Source organism: Pipistrellus kuhlii, unplaced genomic scaffold (assembly GCF_014108245.1).
Source record: "Pipistrellus kuhlii isolate mPipKuh1 unplaced genomic scaffold, mPipKuh1.p scaffold_m20_p_3, whole genome shotgun sequence".
In the NCBI taxonomy this organism is placed as follows: Eukaryota; Metazoa; Chordata; class Mammalia; order Chiroptera; family Vespertilionidae; genus Pipistrellus; species Pipistrellus kuhlii.
This window is the reverse complement of record NW_023425529.1, coordinates 131727210-131747968: the sequence shown is the minus strand read 5'-3', so window position 1 is coordinate 131747968 and position 20759 is coordinate 131727210. Positions and strand designations below refer to the sequence as shown.

General features: G+C 38.1%; 1 protein-coding gene across 11 annotated transcripts in view; it reads left to right on the top strand.

The window, feature by feature from the left end:
* KLF12 (Kruppel like factor 12) overlaps positions 1-20759 on the top strand; it is a 408906-nt gene that overhangs the window by 171142 nt on the left and 217005 nt on the right. The gene's annotated exons all lie outside the window — the stretch shown is intronic.

Genomic DNA, 20759 nt, shown 5'->3' with positions numbered 1-20759 from the left:
AATCAAACCCGGGACTTTGAGTCTGCAGGCCAACACTCTATCCACTGAGCCAAACTGGTTAGGGCAGAATTCTGATTCTTTTAAATGTCTAAATATTTAAATTGCATGAAAAAACAAATGCATTATTGAATTGTCTGCTTATGTTTAACTGCTTTTTTGAGATCAGCTTAAAGAATATAATATTTGTATATTAAAAAGATTGAATTTGTGATTAAACTGAGTTCAGAATTTTTTAAATTAATAAACTTTACTTTCAGAGTAGTTTTAGGTTCCACAGAATTGAGTAGAACATATAGAGAGACTTCCCATATATCCCATGTTCCTATTCATGTACAACCTCCTCAACTTTCCACATAGTGGTGTATTTGTTTCAATTAGTGACACATCATTATCACCCAAAGATCACAGTTTATATTAGGTTTTACTTTTGATATACATTCTGTGGATTTGGACAAATATGGATAATGCCATGTACCCACCATTGTAGATCTTATAGTAGGGCTATCTCATTGTCTCAGTTTAATGGCATATAGTATTGAACATTTTTTCATATGCTTACTTGCCATCTGTATATCTTTGGTGAGCTGTCTATTTTATAAAATCTTTGGTCCATTTTTAGTCTACTTCTGGTCTGTCTAGTCTGATTCATTGGGCCATTGATCTGCTTTTTTTCCAGAACCATGCATTCTTGATTACACTAGCTTTGTAGTTAGTCTTGAGGATGGTTATTGTAAGTGGAGTAATAGCCACTATATTTGCTACTATTTTCTATTAGTTGCTATTGTGTGTGTCCCCCCCACCCCCCATTTTGCTCTTCTATACTTTTTCCATCTTTTGTAATTTTATTTCATTTATTGAAAAAAATTACTTTTTTCCTCCACCATTTATCTCCTCTGTGCCCTCAACCACCATGTGCCACAATCACCATTCTATTGTCCATGACCTTTTGTAGTTTTAATTGAACATTTTTAAATAATTTCATCTTCTCCCCTTTCTTTTTTTTTTAAATATATATTTTTATTTATTTTTTACAGAGAGGAAGGGAGAGGGATAGAGAGCTAGAAACATCAATGAGAGAGAAACATTGACCAGCTGCCTCTTGCACACCCCCTACTGGGGATGTGCCCACAACCAATGTACATGCCCTTGACCTTAATTGAACCTGGGACCTTTCAGTCCACAGGCCAATGCTCTATCCACTGAGCCAAACCAGTTTCGGCAATCTTCTCCCCTTAAAAGCATATAAATTTTACTTTTTAAAAAAACAAAACAACTTTCTTTAGTTGTTGTCCTAGAGTTTGCAATATCAATTTACAGTTAATCCAACTCCACTGTTAAATAATACTATCATGCCCTAGCCGGTTTGGCTTATTGAATAGAGCTTCGGCCTGGGGACTGAAGGGTCCCAGGTTCGATTCTGGTCAAGGGCATGTACCTTGGTGGCAGGCAGATCCCCAGTGGAGGTGGTATAGGATGCAGCTGATCGATGCTTCTCTCTCATCAATGTTTCTAACTCTCTATCCCTCTCCTTTCCTCTCTGTAAAAAATCAATAAAATATATTTTTAAAAATAATGCTATCATGTTTCATGGAGAGCGTGAGTATCTTATAATAACAAAATATCCCTAATAATTTCTCCTCTTCCTTGTGTCAGTCCACCAAAGGCATTCCTCATTTCTGTTAAACTGATTTTGATTGACTGCATTTCTTTTTTAATCGTTCTTAGAGTTTCCATTTATCTTACTTTATTTATCTGTTCTTGCATGTTGTCAATTTTTAAAAATTAAAGCCCTTAGTATATTACTAAGTGTACCAGTTAATAATAATGTGGATTTTTTTTCAATAGATGGAGTTACACATATGTTGATATATATGCGATTTGATATGTATGCTATTTTGTATTGACAACTAGCTTCAAAACTTCATATGTCAAATTTGCTGAAGGCATTAACATCATAGATATTTTTATGATTAAAAATGTCAAATTTCATGCCCCCCCAAAAAAAACATTTGCAGGAAGTTTTAATTCATATTTTGAAGAAAAGTGCTGCTGAAAGTTATTGTATAGTTTTGGAAGCTTATGGTGAACATGGTCCATCTTAAGATACCTGTGAATGCTGGTTTAAAAGCTTTAAAAGTGATTATTTCAATGAGAAAGACAAAGAATTTCCAGGTGAACTGAAAAAGTTTGAAAATCAATAATTTTACTGAAGGCTAATTCCAGCAGGGCATAATAAAATGCAAGAAGTTCATAGAAGGCTGATGCACACCTTCAGCAGGGCTGAAGATCTGCATGTTATTGCCTGTTGCCAGACAGCAGATATTCCTTTACTGTTTATCAAACCTTACCTTTGATATGTATATCTGCTTTGTTAAAGGGAAAATATCTGAATAAAAAGCCCTGGGTCTTGAGATTTGGGGAGCTTAGTCACTAGAGCTAAGCCTTCCCTGGCTCCCCTGGAATGCCTTCCAAATTTATATTTCATGTCTAGATTATTTAATTTATTTTGCAACCCTTCTCCAGATTCCTGAACCCTTAATGCAGAAAGAGCCCAGCACAATTGCAAGCATTATTGGATGAAGATGCATGTCAAACTCAAAAACAACTTGACGAAAGATTAAATGTTGGTCAGCAAATAATTTCCAGTTGTTTATAAGCAATGGGAACAATTTTAAAAGAAGGAAAATGGATGCCACATCAACTGAACAACAGACAAATGGAAAACAAAAAAGTCATCAGTAAAATGTTTCAATGGCATAAAAGAAGGTTTGTTTTTTTTGTATTGAACTGTGACTGGCAATGAAAAGTGGATTTCTTTTGAGAATACCAAACACACAAAATCATGAGTTGATCTAGGTCAACCTTCAACATCGACTGCAAGGACAAAGCACTTTGGAAAGAAGACAATGAGTTTGGTGGGATCAGGAAGGTGTGGTGTATTATAAGCTTCTAAAATGAGGTGAAACCATTAATAGTGATTGCTACTGACAAGAAATAATTAATTTGAACCATGTTTTGATCATAAAATGACCAGAATAGACCAGAATACACAGCAAAGTAATTTTGCTTCATGATGACGCACCATCACACATTTCAAAACCAGTTAAAGACACATTAAAAGATCTTGCCTTGGAAGTATTAACCCACTCGCTATATTGACCAGACCTTTCTCCTTCAGATTATCACTTGTTCTGATAGATGGGACACACAATTCCTGAGCAGCACTTCAAAACATATGAATAAGTGGAAAATTGGGGATCTGGTCTGCCTCAAAACAAGTAAAGTTCTATTGGGGTGGTATCCACATATTACCTGAAAGATGGGAGAAATGTGTAGCTAGTGATGGACATTACTTTGAATAAAGCACTTTTGATGTTTCTCCTGAAATTATTGTGTTTTCTTTGATTACAAAATCCGCATTATTAACTGGTACACCATGTATTCACCATTTTAAAAATTCCTGGTCTGGCCTGGCTGGCTTTGCTCAGTTGTTGAGCATCAGTCTATGAACCAGGAGATCTCAGTTTGATTCCCAGTCAGGGCATGTGCCTAAGTTGGGGGCTGGGTTCCCTTTTTGGAGTGTGCAGGAGGCAGCCAATTTGATTCTCTCTCATCATTGATGTTTCAGTCTCTCTCTCCTTCTCCCTTCTTTTCTCTCTAAAAATCAATGGAAAAATATCCATAAGGGAGGATTAAAAAAATAATAATTCTGGTCTGGTGATTTCAATATTCCTGCAATATCTAACTCTTGTTCTGATGTTTGTTCACCCTGCTCACTGTCTTTGTCTTTTTGTGTGTTTTTTTTGTTTGTTTTGTTTTTTTACTTTTTGCCTTTTAGTAAGCCTTGTATTTTTCTGTTGAAAGGTGATTATTCTATACTGGATAAAATGAACTACAGTAAATAGGCTTTTATTAATGTAATGGTTAAGGTGTAAGGGGAGAAGAAGCACTTTATAGTTTTACTAGGGGCCCAGTGCACAAATTTGTGCACCTTGAAAAGAAATGTGGGCCACGAAGCTGCGGTAGGCTTAGCAATGTGTCTCTGCTCATCCTCAGGGCCCCTGCCCTGCCCCTCCAGCTTTGGCCCCTTGTCCCCTGTTTGCCGGCAGCCCTGCTCCCACTACTGCTGCTCCCACTTGCTGTCAGTGCTGGCCCTGCTCTCACCTGCTGAAGGCCCTGAGTAGTTGGGGCAGGTGTGAGCAATGCCTGCACCTTTAGTGGGTGTGAGAGGCAGCTGTTGGCCCTGATCATCCTTCAGGAGCAGGGGGAAGTGGAGAATCCCTGAGTGGTCAGCCATCACTACTCACACCTGCTGATGGTACCGAGCGATTGAGGATGGTATCAGGTACTGGCAGCAGGTGTGAGTGGGGCTGGCGCTGGCAGCAGGTGAGAGTGCCGGGTGGGACTATGGTGTGTGGGGGCAAAAAATGTTCAGTAACCACCAGAAACTTGCTCTCATGTTAGTGGCTGACACCCTACCTTGCTCTGGCACCCCTGCTCACCTGCTCCACCATCCCGCCACAGCCAACACCTGCCATATTATATGCTCTGCAGTCTGCTGCCAATGCCTGCCATGTTCAGTACACTCCCCATGGTGATCAGCACATGTCATAGTGAGCAGTTGTTCAGGTCAGTTGTTTTGCCATTTGTTGTATTTGCATATTAAGGTTTTAGGTATATATAGAGAGAGGCTAGAGGTCCAATGCATAAAATTCTTGCACTCATGGGGGTCCCTAAGCCTGGCCTGTGCCCTCTCACAGTCCAGGAGCCCTCAGGGGATGTCCAACTGTGAAACTGGCCTAAGCAGTCAATTGGACATCCTCATTGCTAGCGTGAAGGTGGGAGAGTTTCCCCGCCACCATAGCTGTGCTCGCCATCAGTGAGCCTGGCTTCTGGTTGTGTGGCACTCTCCCTGTGGGAAGATACTGACCAATGGGGGCCAGCTCCTGTGTTGAACATCTACCCCCTGGTGGTCAGTGCATGTCATAGTAACCAGTTGTTCCACTGTTCGGTTTATTTTGCATATTAGCCTTTTATTATATACTAGAGGCCTAATGCGTGAAATTTATGCACAGGACTCTGAGGGCCGAGGGGGCTGATTCCCTGCCCCTCACAGCCGTAGCCCTGGCTGCCACCTGCCCTGGCAGCACCAACTCCAGATGGATGTCACGAAGGACATCAGGAAGCACGTCTGGTCTAATTAGCAAAGTATGCTTTTACTATTATAGACTAGAGGCCCGCTGCATGAAATTCGTGCAAGGGACTTGACCCTCTCAGGCCCGGCTTTGTCTGGAAGGTCATCCAGACAGTCATTCTGCTGTTTGATCTAATTAGCATATTAGCTCTTTATTATATAGGATGATTGTTCGGTTTCAGTCTTTTGGTGACCCTGTGCCTCTTCACTGGGTACTTCACTAGTGCTTCTCAGTCACCTCAGCCCTTTAATGGGGCTCTAGTTGTATAATTACCTACCCACTTACAGGTTAGATGCTGATAAATGCCTATCAAATTAGGCTCTAGTAAATTTCCTCTGAGAGCAGGTCTTTTTAGAAGAATTTAATACTGTGGCATAATTCAAATGGGAACCCTCCTCCTGGTGGAAGTACAAGGGGTTTTTTCCTCCAATATTCACTATAAGGACCCATGGTACAGTTCCTGGAGATAAAACTCACAAAAGAGTGGGCACCCTCTATGGCTTCATTGCCCTGGAGTTGTTAACCTCAGGCTTATCCACCCAGGCCTTTAGGAATTCTTCCATTACAAGTCAGGTTTCTCTACCCCAGCACTGTGCCCCCAGAGGTTTTTGGTTTGGGGAAGGAGTTGTTGCATTCTCTTTTCTTTGTCTCCTGTGTTGGGGTAGCAGTTTGTCTTATGACCTCACTTCTCTGATAGATCTGACAGAAGTTGTGGTTTTTGTTTATTCAGCTTTTTATATGTTGGATTGGCGACTTTAAGTTTCTTACAAGGTGGACCAGAAACTGAAAGTCCCTGAGGATATTTTTAGTTTTTCCAAAAATACATTGTTAAGAACCCAGTTCTTTTCCTCCTCACTCTCTAGGAATTTTCTCAAGTAACAATTTCAATATTGTTATGTAACCAGAGAATGCGGCCTTAACAATTAAAGGCCCAGGGAAGTTGAGATCTGCACAAAGGGCAGAGAGCATAATTATCTGTGGTTGTCATAAGATGCTGTATGTTGTTTAAAAATCTGACAAGTGTAAGTCTTTTTGTTCCTATACTTTCCCAGATAAGAACAGAGAAGATTCATTTTTCACAAGACTACAATCTTTTAAACCTCACTCACTGGCTGCTCTTTGTAGACAAAACAAACAAAAACAAAAACAATAAAACACAAATAAGTATTTGGCTCCTAGTTCCCTCTTTTAGGATGCTATCGGTAAATTCTTAGTAAAAGATAACAGAATAATTCACTCATTTTTCTATTGGTGTGGAATTGCCCAGAACTTTAAAAAAATATATAGCATTTGCAGATTACATAGCAGTATATAGCTCTCTGCCTAATGAAGGTATTTGCAAACATCAGTTGATAGTTCATTTGTAGCCATATAACAACTCAGTGAATCAGTTATAAATATACATTGTCAGTACATTTATTTTCATTTCACCTACCTTTTTTTTAGATTAATAGGAGTTAAATTTTAACTATAACGTGAATATACATGCAACTGTGTGTGTGTGTGTGTGTGTGTGTGTGTGCGCTCTCCTGATAGAAACTCATTTCTCTGGTATGCTTTCTGTCACTGTTTTTTTTATTAACCTGTTTGGATCTTTTTTACCTGAAATGTTGAACACCCATGTGTTTATTTTAATTGTATGGCTAATATGTGGAATTCATTAAAATATGAGGAAATTTTTCAGGACAAAAATGAAAAACAAATGCTTTCAGCTTTCTGTGTACCTTTTTTCTCTCTCTCTCCCCTTCCCTTCCTTTGTTATTAGCATTGTTTTTAAATGTTTCAATACATATTCTTCTGTTTTTTATCACTTAATTGTGCTCATTCATCTATTTACTAGTAACTATTCCTGGGGTTGACCTGCAGCCCCTGAATGATGGGTGGACCCATTACTCTGACACGGTTTCACTGTGGGGGAGAAGGCTAAGGGACGGCCTGGCAGGCAGCCGGGATTGCCAGTCTCATTAGGTCTTTATTGGGATTTTTATCTTTAGGTATAATCAGTAGGGTGAATAATATTGAAAGGACACATGTTTTTACATTGTCCTCTAGGCAAAGGCATCCAGGGATTAAGCATAAGGATTCCAGTAAATACCTGGGGGTCTGCACGTGCACAGGCTTGTTTGGAAAGGTCAAGGAATATTTAGGGGCTCCACCTTCGACACTCCCCTAAGTCTCCCCTGAGTCAGAATTCTGATAAACAGGCGGCCTTCTACACACTTCCCTTTTATCAGAATGTCCTCCTTACAACTTTCCTACCAAGTCTCTTGTGCTCCCAACAAAATACAAAAAAGCTATGTATCATAAGTTTCATGAGCAAATATTATTCATTAATTTGGAAGAAGAGTGGTAACAGGATTGTCACCTATGGGATAAGGATTAGTGAGAACTGAGAGAAAAGGCTGGCTATGGCTAAGGATTCCAGTAAACATGGCATGTGAGTTAGCAAAGGAAAGGTTTCTTTCTAGCCTTGATGATGAATGCCATTCATTGAGGGAAATTAATAAAGCAGAAGATTTTCCTCCTCCTTTCCTCACTTTCTCCCTCCCTTCTTTCCTTCTTCCTCTCCCCTCCCTCTCTCCCTTCCTTCCTTCTTTTTTTTTTTGGGGGGGGGGGGGGGGTGTATGAAGGTCAGAGATACTGGATTGGTTTAGATTTGTAATTGTGCCAGGCCCATGGAATGTTTATTTGGAGATGTCAGACAGTCATTTGGAATATATTTCTGTGTCTTGAGAGAAAGAGGTCAGGGTTGAAGATACAAAGTTGGGTCCCAGCAACAGTTTCTGAAGTCTGGCTGCTAATAATTTCACCTGCCTGTTTTCTAGTGGAGATGCAACAGAAATCTTGGAGAATACAATTCATTGTATGGGACTGACTCCTGCAATGAGGATGTGTGTCATCCCTGGCCCCTGGATACTGAAGGCCAGTGACACTCTTCCAACTTGTGTCACTTCTCCCTCTCCCTTTTCCCCACCCCCACATTTTTAAAAGGATTGGGTAAAAGGTGGGGGGAAGATCATAATATAAATACAGGTTGAACTCTACTGAAATGATAGCACAGAATATTAGAAATCCATATGCGTAGTTTTACATTTTCTTATAAAATTTCAAGTTGCTTTTAATAACATATTTTATTTAACCAAGTATAACCCAGATACCGTTTTAACATGGAATCAATAAAAAATTAATGGGATATTCTGCAGTTTCTTTTTCATTTTAAGGCTTCAAAATCCAGAGTGTATTTTACATGTGAAGCACATCTAATTTGGACTAATCAAATTTCAGCTGCAAGTAGCTGGTGGTTCCCCAGACATAGATACAGAGTATGTTTATAGACTATAACTATACCCATGGAAATGAATTTGTGGTTTGCCTTTTCAGCATATTTTCCCATCTTCTAAAAACAACTTCTTTCTTTTACTTCCTCCTTTGAATTTACAGTAAGATGTTCCAGAGGCCTACTATCCCTCACATGTTTATTTTTTTTTCTTTGTAAGAAATCATTCTTCTGCTTCTTTACCAAGGGTATTTCTTGTTGCAATGTCATTTACACAGCCCACGGTGATTTCAATGTGTTCCTTTGGTCCACTGCAACTAGCCAGAACTGACTCCGGCAGTCCTACAAGGTTATATTGTTATCACAAGGCTGTATTTATGTTACCTAAAAGACAACACTCCTAACAAAATTAATCAATTAAAGACAGGCTCCTGTTTCAGTTCGTGTTGTGAAATACTTTGTTCTTGATAGAGGAATCAGTCCTGGTTTCTATGAAGGAAAGCAAAGTATAAAATATCACCCAGCAAATCTGATGTAGCCCAAGATTGAAATCTGTCTTCTAGTTTCTTGTTGAAAGTTAAGTCACCATGTCCATTTTGGTAATTACTGTTTCTTTGGGAATTTTTTGAGACTAATTTGATAGATTCTCCCTGGCCATTTCTCAATGGGTCTGGAGATCTCCCCTGAGATGCTATATTAATATTGAAATCCTTACTTTTTTTTTTTTTCAGGCTCTGCAGCTTGAACTAATGAGCAAATTTGCAGCTCCTTTCTAGAATATTTGCACTTGTGGGAAAATTTGGATATGCAGGAAGAGGAGAAGGAATTCAAACAAAATAAAAGAAAATCTTAGAAAATGTTGCTAATTTCCCAGAAAGTATATTCTAAAGTAAACTAAAAATAGTATTTATAGTGGGTATTCTTTTAATATTGAGGTAATGTTTATACTCGCAGGGGTCCTCAAACTTTTTAAAGTGGGGGCCAGATCACGGTCCCTCAGAGAGCTGGAGGGCCGGACTATATGAACTACTAATTCCTACTGTAACACCTCGGCTGCGCTCACTGCCCAAAAAACCTGGCGGGCCGGATCAGACTCCTCTGCGGGCCGCATGTGGCCCGCGGGCCGTAGTTTGAAGACTCCTGCAGTGTAGGGCAATATAATTCAACGTAAAAGTAAAATTCTTTCCTAATAAGTTCATTATATTAGTAATTATAAAGCAATGCTTTCTCCCCTCACTCTCCCTCCCCCTTTACATTTGGCAAATTCTGAGGGCATCTCATATTGCTACAGCTGTGGCAGTGAGGGAGTGCTACTGGGTAGCATAGTGGTAGAAGGCAAGGATGTTACAGAATAGCTTATAGTGCCCAGGAAAGCCCCACAGCAAAGAATTACTTGGCCCAAATGTCCATATTGCAGATGTTGAAAACCCCTGGTCTAAGATACTATCTCAGTTATGGCAGTGGACTTCCCAAGTATTTCCTTTCTGTACAGGCAACATTTATTTTAACCATATTCAGTCAAATAACAGAAAAAGAATAATAAAAACGTCCTGGGTACAATAAGTTATACTTTTGTTGCACCTTTTGAAAAACATGAACATAATGCCTGCACATGCTTTTGAAAGGAGTTTTTAGGGGTGAAATAGGTAGGTTTAGGAAATTTTAGGAATTAAGGTGTCTATGGAAAAAGCACAGGTCTACAGAGCTGCAAAGGGTACATTCTATAAGATAAGGGAGCTGGGAGCTGCAAAAGGTACACATTTACTGAATAAAGGGAAGGAAGCCCCTCATTCAAAGAGGGAGGAAGAAAATGAGATGAAATAGGAGAACAACAGGGAAATGAAGGAGGTACTTCAGGTGATGCTTGAGATCAGGTGTTGTTATAGTGACCAATCTCAGGGGAATAGTAACCAATCAGAGGGGATATCAAGGCACATGCAGCCTTTATAAGCCCTGGAAAAAAGGGACTCAGTGAGACTCTTTCCCCCTCTATGTGGGAGTCTTTGCTTATTTTTCAATAAATTTCCATCTTCCGTCCATGGTTTCATTCTTTGACTCTACCGGACAAAGAGGCCGGGAAACTATCCTGCCCAGGGAAACACCACGCATTCCAGTGCAGCTTTCCCATGTCTCTTTGACAATACTTCTTAGATGAAATAAATTTAAAGTTTATTTCCTTCTATTTTATTTTTTTTAAAAAACCAGTATCGTGTATAGGGTTTTCTAGGAATATACTATACAGACAGTCCTCTGGTTACATTGGACTGGACATACGTGGTTTCGTGGTTACGCCGCCATCTCCCATCTAGAGTTATTTAAAAAATATTCCATCATTTCTATGTGTGTACATATGTGCTTTATGTTTTTCATTATTTATTTCCCACAAGTAAAGGTCAGGCATTGTTATCTCTCTTTTAAATATTTTTTACTGGGTCACTTCATTACTGCTGTGGATGTGCTTCATGTGAGTAATGAAGGTGCTTATGTATTGGGTTCTGACTTACAGCAAAAATTGTGTTACATTGCACCGTAGGAATGGATCTCCGACATAACTACTGTATTTGGTACACCACCTTACCTAAATAAATGTTTAAAGTATAAAATGAGAAGGGAGCGAACATAGATTCTTGGAAGAAAAAGCAAAACTTAATGTGTGTGTGTTTGGTAGTCGACACATTTTTCTGACCATGGAGGAGAATGTTTAGGGTTGGATCTTTCTCTTATTTTGTTTTTATTAGAAGAGTCACACATCTAAAAAACTGGCTTTGATTTTTATTTCTCCTCAAATTTTATTTTTACTTAATCCCATCCTTTCATTACTATTTCTTCTGGCTGTGTGTGAGAGAAACAATCAACTGCCCATGTTTTAATAAGATAATTCATTTTCGATTTGATAAGGAGCCACTTGACATCATTATAGACCAAGAAAGGTGGAAATATAGGTCAATAGTCATTTCCTTTGCTTCCTACGGAAAATAAATGACTTAACACTTGATAGTAATCTTCATTCTCTGTAGGCACAGAGAACCAGTGATGTTATTTCATTACATATTCTATTCAGTGTTCTGAGTGCTTTTTTCATTACTTTTCACCCAGTTTTTATAAAGGGAAATGGCCGATGTGTATGTCAATGTTCAGTACTCTCAAACTTGTACTTTGGCAAATACAATATATATTCTGGTGTGTTTTTTAAGTTTTGATAACCGTGACAGTTTGTAAAACTGATAAATCCTAGAGACAATGTTACTAAAAGCATAGTTAATTCTTTTCTGGAATATATAGCTAATTAACAAATTGACTCATATAGTGCTTTATTTCAACCAAAATTGTGTGTTTCCAACTCTGATCAATTTGACTTTATATATCTGCAATAAGATTTGCGCATCCTCAGCTTACGAGAAATCTTCCTCTCTATGTAAGCAGAAATATACTTAAATTAAACCATAAGTGCAAATGTTCATGTGTTCCTGAGTGTGGTAGGTCCTTTGTGGGATATTGGAGGACTATGAGATATGGTTGGCTTTTCTTCCTGAGCTTCCTGCCTTGACCTCCATGTAAAGCCTGGAAAAACCAATGCCATCCTTAAGATTCCTCTCTCTTCTGTCTCAACCACCAGGCTCCCTCTTCTTATGACCTATCCCTCAGATATATTTCCTTCTCTTCATTTTCACTGCCACTATCCTAGTTTAAGCACTTACCACCCACCCCTCCCTGGTTTATTGTGGTAGCCTATGAACCGATTGCTCTCCCTTCTGCATCAAATCCACGGGTTTATGTCATTGCCCAAATTAATTCTAGTGCTCTCTCTCTAAACACAAACCTTAAATACATTATGCTTTTGCTTCAGAAGCCCTTAGGACTCCCTCTTGCTGCCTGTTGTGTGATGCCTAAACACATTTCTTCCCTGTTTACCTCAAGCTTTCTTGAGGCGGGAGCCTTTCTGTCTTGCACTTGCACCCCTAACAACTGGCACATAGCAGGCATTAAAGAAGTATTTTTGAATGAATAAATAAGTTACTATAGCATATAAGAGTCTTTGCTGTCTAACCCCAGGTTACCTGTCTAATCTCATCTTTAGTTTCTTGTCTAATGACTATTCTGGTCCAGCCATACCAAATCCTTTTTTGTTTTTTAACATGCTTTCTGTTCTCCAGTCTCTGGCTTGCCCTATTACCTCACACTGTGCTTTATGGTGCATGAACATGGAGTGGATAGAATGAGATGATTTTGGCATAGCAATGATCCTCACTGTATCTTTAAGGAGAGATTTGGCCAATTCATAACCCCCAAGTGCATGCAGCTCATTAGAATATGACAAAAATAATAATCTATTGCAATTTGTATTAATTTTGAGGGTGGAAAGTGTTATTCAGAAGCTCAGATCACATTTCTGAAGTATTAATGTAAACTGTACATTGTTGTGGTAATTTAGCACTTTGCTAACATAGGAAATAAAATGGTATTTACTATCAGGAAAATATAAGTTACTGCATTGCACACACAGTTTTACTAGTCTTAGGAGAGTCACAATTCCATGTTTCAATGTGAGATATTTATGGAAGTGTTTTGTTTTTGACACTGAAGACAGTTATTTCATAATAATGTATATATGGATCATTGAAACCACTGAAAGGGATTTAAGTTGAGAGTCCCAGTGGACCTATAGTTGGCTCTTAGTTCTGCCAGTAAATATGGTCATCAATGTGCTATCCACTCACCCATGCTGCAAAGCAATGAAAGATAAGAAGGCTGGTCTAGAATGGCAAAGCCTATATTTTAGATACCCATTTTGTAACATTTGAGGCATTTGCCTCTTCCAAATTGACTTACCAGTGTGAGGATATGTAAGCAAGGAAAATATGCTTTTACACTAATCTTAGTGATAATAAATTAAATGTGTTATCCAACAGTATCTCTCCTGAGTATGAAGTTCCTATTTCATCCAAGTACATAAAACGACTGTGAAAATATTGAATGAGCCACCGAGGATATGAATAGCTTCAAAACACTGGGCAGCAAATGTGATTACCATAGATTTTCTTGGATCTTGAATCACGATGGGACGACCATCTCAATTAATTATGAGATATTTAAAGACAGGACTGTATCATTTTATCAAGCCAAGGAAGTATGTTGAACGCTTGATTTACAGAGTGAAATAGCTGTGGATTTAGGGGCTTCTTTGACCCTTCATTATTATTCGCCTAATGCTGATTCTCAATTCTCACCAGTGCCTAGAAGTTGCACATTTAATTCAATGACTAAAATAATCTCCGCCCTTAGAGAAAACTATATGTGTGTGTGTGTGTGTGTGTGTGTGTGTGTGTGTGATATATATATATATATATATATATATATATGTGATATATATATATATATATATATATATATATATATATACATATATATATATATATATATATATATATATATATATATATATATCTATATATATATATATATATATATATATAGAGAGAGAGAGAGAGAGAGAGAGAGAGAGAGAGAGAGAGAGGAGGGAAGAAGAGAGGAGACAAGGAGACAGGTGTTAGGAGCTTACTTGGTCTCAGACTCATTTGGTTTGTAACAGAGCTATAACACTTACTAATCTTGTAATCTTGTAACCTTGTCAGTTTAATCTCCTGTATCTCAGCTGACTCATCTTCAGACAATATAGCATTGACCTCTTGGGTTGCTATAAGCACAGAGCATTGTCCATAGTAAATATGCAAATAGCAGGTGTTATATTTATTGCCAAGAATAATAAAATGATTGTTGTTTTATGCTACTATGTGATTTGTTGCATAGCAATAGATAGCTGAAACCATTGGCTGAGTGTAATTCTAATCTATTGTTATGATAGAGATGAGTCAAGAAAGGGAAGATGCCAAAACCAGTTCGGCTCAGTGGATAGAGCATCTGTCTGCGGACTGAAAGGTCGCAGGTTCGATTCCGGTCAAGGGCATGTACGTTGGTTGTGGGCACATCCCCAGTAGGCAGTGTGCAGGAGGCAGCTGGTCAATGTTTCTCTCATGGATGCTTCTAGCTCTCTGTCCCTCTCCTTTCCTCTGTAAAAAAATCAATAAAATATATTTTTTTAAAAAGAAAAAGAAAAGGGAGAGGTTGACTTCTCTAAGGAGTGTTTTTTGTTTGTTTGTTTATTTGCTTTTTTGTTTTTTTTTATTTCTTATTTATCTCACTTAATTGTCCTGATTCCCCCATTCCCATCCCAAACCCCTCCCTAGATATACCCCCACCCCCAACCCCCGTTGTCCATGGCCACTGGCTAGGGCCGTATGTATGCACACAACTCCTTTGGTTGATCTCTTCCCCTTACCCCCATCCACCCTTAATTTCCCTCTGAGGTTTGAGAGTCTGATTGCTGGTTCTCTTTCTCTGGGTCTGTTTGTGTTGTTCATTATTTCCTCTAGATGTGTGAGATCATGTGATCCAAGAAATACCCTTGTAAGAACCCAAACTGCAACAAGCCATAATGGTTATGCTGAGAGGAAAATGAATCAGTCTGTAGTGTGTTCCTTTCTGTGCCAAGAGTTCTTTTGAGTCCCAATTTCAATGCCAGATAGTTCCTTATGTGTACATGCCAGCCATGATATTTCAGATCTGGTTGGTGGACAAATGGTGGTAATGCAGGTCCGCCCGTCTCTGGTTTGGTCCTGAGCATCCTTCAACCACCCAGCAAAAACCTAATTTCCTTGTATTCTGATACTTTAGTTTTTTCTATAGAATATGTACTCAGGGATGACACTTTAAAACAGTTGGCACACTTGCTGTATAATCTTTTAACAATCTTCTATGAAATCAACTTGGTGCAATGAATCATGAATTGCTACTCATATGTCCCTTATATAACTGCTTCACACAGTGTGGGTATGGATGGAGCCCATTCATGTTTCTCATCACCTGTAGCCAAATATGGAAATTTAAGATGGATAAATATTTAAGTAAACATGCCCTGTACCTCAAGAAATCAAAACACCAGTAGATAGATATTTTTGGCTTATAAAGAAAAGCTTTGTTTGAAATTAGGACTATTAAATATTGATTGACTGACTCTTTCTTACTCCAGTTGTATTAGGTCTAGTAATAATGAATGTCGTTATCTAATACTTTTTAAAATCAAATTTATTTAAACAATACAACAAAATTTAATCAACAATATAGTTGCCGTTGTTTTCTACTACTTGTGCCCAATGCTCAGGAAGCATTTTAATCCCTCTGTTGTAAAATTCTTGTGATTTTGATGCAGAAAATTCGGTCAATGCATTTTTGAGGCATTCTTCATTATTAAATTTTTTTCCAAGAAGAAAGTTTTGCAAAGAACGAAACAAATGGTAATCGGAAGGGGCAATATCAGGAGAATATGCAGGTTGAGGGAGAACTTCCCATTCCAACTGGCGCAGTTTTTCAGCAGTGATTCTTGCAGTATGCAGTCGTGCGTTATCGTGGTGAAGAATTACGCCCTTCCGATTAATCAGCGTGGGTTCTTTTTCTCTTAAAGCTTGGGCTAACCTTTTCAATTGGGCACTATACACTGCACTTGTAATGGTTTGGTTAGATGGTAAAAGTTGATAATGAAGAATTCCTTTAAAAATTTCACCAAACACACAACATCACTTTTTTCGCATGCAAGTCAGGTTTTGGCGTGGGCTGCGGAGCCTCATTTTTGTCCAACCATTGAGGCCGCCTTTTCAAATTAACATACAGCACCCATTCTTCATCTCCGGTAACAATTTGCTCTAAAAACGGCAAACGGTTTTGACGAGAGAGGAGCGAACTGCAAATTGTGACTCTTTGATTATGGTTGTTGTTGGTCAACTCATGAGGAACCCATTTTCCAAACTTTTGGACTTTGCCAAGTGCACGCAATTGATTGGAAATTGTTTTTTGTGAACAATTTAAAGTTGTTGCAAGCTCTTGTTGGGTAATTTGAGGATTTTGCACCAAAAGAGCTTGAAGAGCTTCTTGATCAAAATTGGACACACGGCCTCCACCACTCTTGTCATCTAACGAAAAATTTCCCTCGCGAAATTTCTCAAACCAACGCTGGCATTTTCTGGCGCTAACTGCATCTTGACCAAGAGCACTACAGATGTTTTTTGCAGCCTCACTTGCTTTTCTTCCTAATTGGAACTCGTAAAGCATGCAGTGCTGAATATGCTCTTCATCCGCCATCTTCTTAGCCCTAGTTTTGCAACAAAAACCAAACCAAACACAAACTTTTTCAAGCAAAACTTGTTCATTGCACTTCACACGTTCTGTAGATACCACGTGTTTGAAGGTTATGTCAATACAAGTCAACGCCAAGCAAGATTTTAAACGAATGTTAAAAAACGACATTAATTATTACTAGACCCGTACAAACTAGATGGCCCATAATAATCAGAAGGAATGATAGGAAAAGACCTGATTATGGGAGTAGGAGGGCAGATTGTAATGGTTAGCCTGGAAAATCACTCCTATTCAGTGTTTTTATGAAATATGATCATTGAGCATCAATCTCTTTCCTTCTTGCATATTCCATTCATAATATTTTGATTTGGTAAGATGAATGACCTTTGTATTTATACAGCTTTTGACTAGGAGAGCTGTATCAGCTGGACAGTTGTGTTGGCAAATGTAATTTACCAGTAGGGATATCCAGGATGCTATTCTCATTCAGTTCACATGTATTGGCCAACAGCCAACTCATAAATCTGATGATAGTTTTTGCTTTAATTTATAAAATTAATTTATACAAAATAAATTAGATGTATACACACACACACACACACACACTTGTGTGTGTGTGTGTGTGTATGAATTTGTACATACATATATAAATTGTATAGGCTTGTATAATATCAAAATATTTGCTGCAAGATAAATATGGAAAGAGAATCATGTTACTACAATTGATGACTATGTAATTTTATTCACCTCTTGGGAATCAATTGAGTTATTGATTCCAAAGCAAATGTGCATCAAGGCAAGATATGTTTGACAACAATTTTAAATTATTAGAGTTTATTACATATTTAAAGTCTATAATTAACTGAGATTGTATGTATTTGATTTTAGCTTAGAGAGATAAATGTATTGATATTTTTTTCCCAAGGACTGTATCCTCTATACTGCATAATTACCATGCACTATATTAAAACTATATACCTCTTTGGATGGTCTAGAATATGTTGTGATGCTCAGTGCTTATGTTTATTCTAAACAGGGTTAGAGTCATGAATGTAGAGATTAATATTCTTCATATATATTTGCAATGTTAACACTCAGGCATATATACAGATTGAATATGCTCTAGTTGAAAGAGTTTAATAGTTAAGAATTGGTTCCTTAGGGGTGAGCATTGTTATTTATGGTGTTTATTGTGGGTGTGGCTGTGCATGATCTGAACAATGATGGAAAGAGAAATGGTTCTAGGGGAAACTTAATTTCTTAAACAGTTTTTGAAAATGTGTTTTATTTTTTCACTTTTACATAAAACTAAAATATATACCCTGTCTTTATCCATGTAGAATTATTCGAGAACAACAATAAAAAGAAAATCATCATGAAAATACAGTGATATTTAAATGTGCTCAATGGATCATGAACCTAGTCAGGTTTTCATGATTTTACAGTCTTAACCTCAAAGACTCTGGTTAGCTTGCATTTTTTAGACTAATGAGTTTATCACAGCTAGTGAGGAAAATGGTTAAAGTATATCAGCTGTAAATTGGTACAAAGCACTAAAAGGGACATTAGCTTCTAATCAGATTCTAACAGTTCATTAAACCTGCTTTTCTAGGATGCTCTTTGTCTTTTCCCCTCCTTTGCAAAGCATCTTCTTCCCTTTTCCTCTGGACAAGACCTCCTCCAGGATAGGAAGCAATGTCAACTCATCCTTCAGTGTTTACCCACCTAACAGCTTAGGGGATGCTTTGTTACCTTGGATTTCTGGCTGCTGCGCAAGGTGGGGGGAGGGGAGGGGTGTTGAGGCTGGTCTTTGCTGCAAAGCTTTCATGAGACTAGATGGTGGCAAGCCAGGATGGCTGCTTCCAACCACAAAGCAAGTAACACATTAGAATGTAAGGTCCATGCCTAATGTACAAACAACTCACCAGTCGCCATGGATGGATTTTAAGCTTGTAACAAATTAACTGAGCTTGCCAGTACGGTAGGTCCTCGGGTTATGTCAAAGATCCATTCCTATGGCGCAATATAATGTGATTTTCATCGTAAGTCAGAACCCACCTACATGAGGACCTACATCGCTCACGTGAAGCACATACACAGCAGTAATGAAGTGAAACAATAAAATAAAATTTAAAAGAAAGATAACAATGCCTGACCTTTACTTATGGGAAATAAATAATCCTATCTAATAAAGAGGGAATATGCGAATTGACCATCATACCCTCACAATGATGGCACCATCCACAGCCAATAAGGAGGGAGTGTGCTAATTTTATGCCACATCCTCAAATATGGCGGTGCCCACACCCACAAGATGGTGGTGCCCAGTCCCCTCAGCCCTGCCTTCCTCCCGAGTCCCCCAGTCCCTTGAGCCCCACAGCCACCCAGGGTCAGCCTGAGGTGCAGGCAAGCTGTGAATGGCAGCTGGAGCACAGGCTAGCCTCAGATGTTGGCTGCCCAGCCACCCAGGGCCGGCCCGAGGCACAAGCAAACCTTGGATGGCAGCTGCCTAGGGCCATCCGAGGCTCAGGTAACCAGGGCCAGCTGAGGCTTGTGCTGCCAGCTGTGGCAGCAGCAGAGGTGTGATGGGACCTTCGCCGCCTTCCCATGATTGCCAGTTTGCTTCCTGCCCCTGAGGGCTCCTGGACTGTGAGAGAGGGCAGCCGGGCTGAGGGGCACCCCCTTCCAGTGCATGCATTTTCATGCATCAGGCCTTTAGTAAAAAAACATAAAGCGCATATGTACATATGTCAAAATGATGGACCTTTTTTGTTTTTTAATAAATAAATGGGAAATGGTGACATAACTATAAAATGACATATGTCAAATCCAATGTAACCAGAGGACAGCCTGTGATACCAAAAGTTCCTTCTGCTGTAAGCTATCTATTAGGATGTAAAATCCCTAAAAATTCAGATCAGTTAAAAGCAAAAATTAAAAAAAAACCTGCCTATTTTAATAATACTGTACATTTCTAAGAAAAGAATATAGCAGTCTTTTATTTTCTTCTTTTTATTACTTAATATTGACTAGGTACCATGGAATGTTTTTAAATGTTCATTCCTTAACTCTGGGATAAATTTGCTTTTCCTTCTTATTGATTTTCCTCAGCAATATTTGGGATAAGAGACTCTATACATTTTATTTCTTAGAGTATTTTTCTTAAACAAAAAGAGGAGTCAAGAAATAGGAGAAATAATTAGTGCTTCACTATACTGCACTCTGTTGGTATTATTTAGTAATAAAAACATTTAATATTTTGGTTTATTGAAGTGGATGGTGTTCTTATTTAGCTGCATGATATAAAAGCAACTACTATATGAAAGTCTAAAAATCTAAGGTTTAGAAATAATATTAACCTTTACTACCACGTAGGTAAAATATTTATAAACAGATGTCTTTTTCTTTTAATAAGACCATTTTAGTGTCATATGATTACAGTCTATAATTGAGCAAAAGAATCATTCTAAAAACTCAAATTTAGGCATTTAAATTTTTAGTTTAGTCAGTCTGCAAGGATAAAGTTGGCCTTCTAAACATGTTTTACAACATGACCTTGATTTTGGCCTTTAGCAAACGCTGATATGAGGCTTTCTGACTACCTTCATAGGTTATTGACTTCAGAAAACCCCAAGAGCAGTGAAAATGAGTAGAAAATAACCTTGATTTAATATTTTTATAAATAGAGTTTGAAATTCCACTGAATGCAATAGAAATAAGGTTTTCCTTTCAAGAAATGGCTAATTGAGCCCAACGTACAGTGGAACAAAAACCAGATTATTCTTTAGTTATGACTTCAGATTAAACATTCACTCTTGATCCAAGACTTATTATCTTAGTTGTTTTTAAAGATGTTTGGAGTTGTTGATATGTTAAAATGTTCATTTGATAAAAATTGCTATAATACCAAATTTCAACATGTCTAGAACTATAATTTGAGAATATATAAATTATTTTTATCTATTTTCTCTTTTATGGATTTTTTGTACACAGTACAACCTCCAGAAGTAATAAAGAAGGAAACTTGCCTTCTATTTCCTTCCTCTATTGCAAAAGTGTGATGAATTGCTCCAGCTCCCTATAAATTAATGTAAGGT